This window comes from Fulmarus glacialis, unplaced genomic scaffold (assembly GCF_000690835.1).
Source record: "Fulmarus glacialis isolate BGI_N327 unplaced genomic scaffold, ASM69083v1 scaffold11843, whole genome shotgun sequence".
Taxonomy (NCBI): Eukaryota; Metazoa; Chordata; class Aves; order Procellariiformes; family Procellariidae; genus Fulmarus; species Fulmarus glacialis.
This window is the reverse complement of record NW_009202348.1, coordinates 149,291-151,766: the sequence shown is the minus strand read 5'-3', so window position 1 is coordinate 151,766 and position 2,476 is coordinate 149,291.

Genomic DNA, 2,476 nt, shown 5'->3' with positions numbered 1-2,476 from the left:
TCCTGCTGGTGTTCTCCACCCTCCCAAACAAAAACTCCAGGTACAAATGATACCTAGATCTTGCTTGCCTGAGAAAACTTCGTCTCAATTAGCTTAGTGGGTACCAGGCGTCTTCAAAGGTAGCCGGGCATTGAAATCTGTGGCAGCCGCTGTGGTTCCCTCCAGGCGAGGCAGACACCACACCTCATTCCTCCACCTGCTCGTGGAACAGCAGTTCATGGAGCATGGCCCGGAGACACAATCCCAGACAGTCGTGCTGCATGGGGGATAAAGGCTGCATCCGCTGGTTGGCGTGTGGGCTGCTGCACCTACCGGAGAGCCTTCCCAGCACTCCGCTGTGTCTCCGCACACAGGCGTAAGGCAGGGAAACGTGAGTGTGTGGCCAAGGAAGGATCACTGGTGGATCTGGCTGTGTGGGGGGTCGCAGGCATACCAAATGAGAGCATGCTTCTCCCAGCTGTGGGCTAAATGTTGTGACAGAGCAAGGGTTTTGGTTTCTCTGGGTTCCTTATCTTGCTGCTGTAAGCGTCCTCCTTTCAGCAGTCGTGGGGAACCAGCTCTTCAGGGGGACAGGGTTGTACTGCATTATGGTGCCAGAATAGCACAGCAATGCCACCGCATTTCAAGAAATGCGATGTAAGCGTGATTTATCAAGCCACTGATATACAGGTTTGCTCTTTTTTGGTTCCTCTTCTTGCTTGCAAGAAGGCTAGTTCAAACAGATTACTACTTTGTGTGGAAGTTTATTTTCTTTTTGGGAACAAAATTCTTACATATAAGGTTCACAGTAAAGTTTCTGTTGTATAAAGGGAGTTGATGCCTGCAAAAAAACCCCACAAAACAGTGCTAAGATAAAGTAAGCATGACCTGTCCAGCCCTGGCATGGCCCATGTTGGCCCCCAGGCTGTGCCCGTTTCCTGGTGCCTGCCATTGTCTCTGGGTGTTCTGGGAGACAAGGTTCATTTTTGTCATCCCGTAAGAGGTGAGGGTGTTCAGAAACTAGTGGAAGCCACCGCTGAGCAGGGTGGGATTTGCCATTAAAACAGAGACTCCATTTGCTGCTTTCGGGTTCTGTTTTCTGCTTACAGGGGAGACCCGAGCATCTGGAGGAGTAAAAAAGGAGGAACTTGACAAAGTCCTTTGCTGCTTTTATCTTGGGATGTGGGTAAAACTCAGGCTCCTGTTGTCGTCAGTGGCCGAGACAGAAGTGTGGAGTCTGTCTGTCCTGGCTTTGCCTTCCTAGAAGCCCTGGCTGCTGCAGAAGCTGTTTCCTACTCCCAGAATAAAGTCCTGGTCCTGGTTGCAACATTTAAAGCTGCAGCTATTCAACTGATCTGTTTTCCTTTGAGGATTAATGTTGATATCTAGACATGGTTTTGATCTTCTGTTCTGAAAGAGCTCCCTGCTGCTGGGGTCATTGCTGGGAACTGGGAGGGAGAGAGATCTCTGCAGGTTAGCAGTTACAGCATCTTTTGGGGGGTTGGCTGGGGCCTGACTTAACCCATGGCAGGACAGGGTGGAAGCGAGGTGCGGGCTCAGTGCAGTGGTAGCTAGGTTTTGGGCTTCCGGCCTGTGAAGTGCGTGGTATGGTGTGACCATGGCCAAAACCGCAGCATGGCTTTAATCTTTGCTTCAGCCCTGATTCACTCGGTCCACTCCCTCTGTTGTGCAGTGCTGTCTGGGGGGTGAAGTGGATGAGCCAGGCTTGTCCTGCAAGCTGAAATGGTCCTGGAAGTTAGGCTGGTGTGGGCAGGGGCTGTACCTTCAAGAATGAGAAACCAAAGTCAGTGCGGTCTGAGAGGTCTCACAAATCCCTGTTGACTTCTCTGTAGGGTGCTTGCTTTGAGCACCAGTGAGAAAGAGATACTGCAGCTCGACAGAGCAGAAGGGAGGTGAGGAGTGAGGCATCAAAGCTGATGCTCTAACTGCTGATTCCTGACCATGGTCTGGGTTGTGCTAGGTTGTAAGTTGGTGATACAGACCAGCCACCAGTCCCTCCCCAGGACTAGGGAGATGAGCAGACCTTTCTGGCAGAGGCATTGAGCTCAAGTGCTGCTTTCAGGTGACTGTCCAGTATATTAATTCAAGAGACGGGATCCTTGCTGCTTGCAGCAGTTCCCCGAGAAAGGTCATTGCTGAGCTGGGACAGATTGGTGCTGTGTTGCTTTCCAGGTGGTGATGGAGAGCAGCGGGGTGGAAGACTATGTGTTCAGTTTTGTGGGTGTGGCTTCCTTACATGTGCTGGCATGTCTGACAGCTCTCTGACGACCTGCACATACCACTAAGCATCTCTGAGAAGAGTAGCTCCCAAATCCTGTCGGTGGCTTCAGACCCTGCCGCCAGTCCCATGGATAGCCCTGAGTTTTCCCCAAGCAAAGCAAGGTCCCGTTGGTGAGTCCTGGGGCTGCTCCCACATAACCTCCTGGTTCCCTTTGGGTGGGTGAGATCGGGTGAAGCACAGCCCTGCTATTTCCAG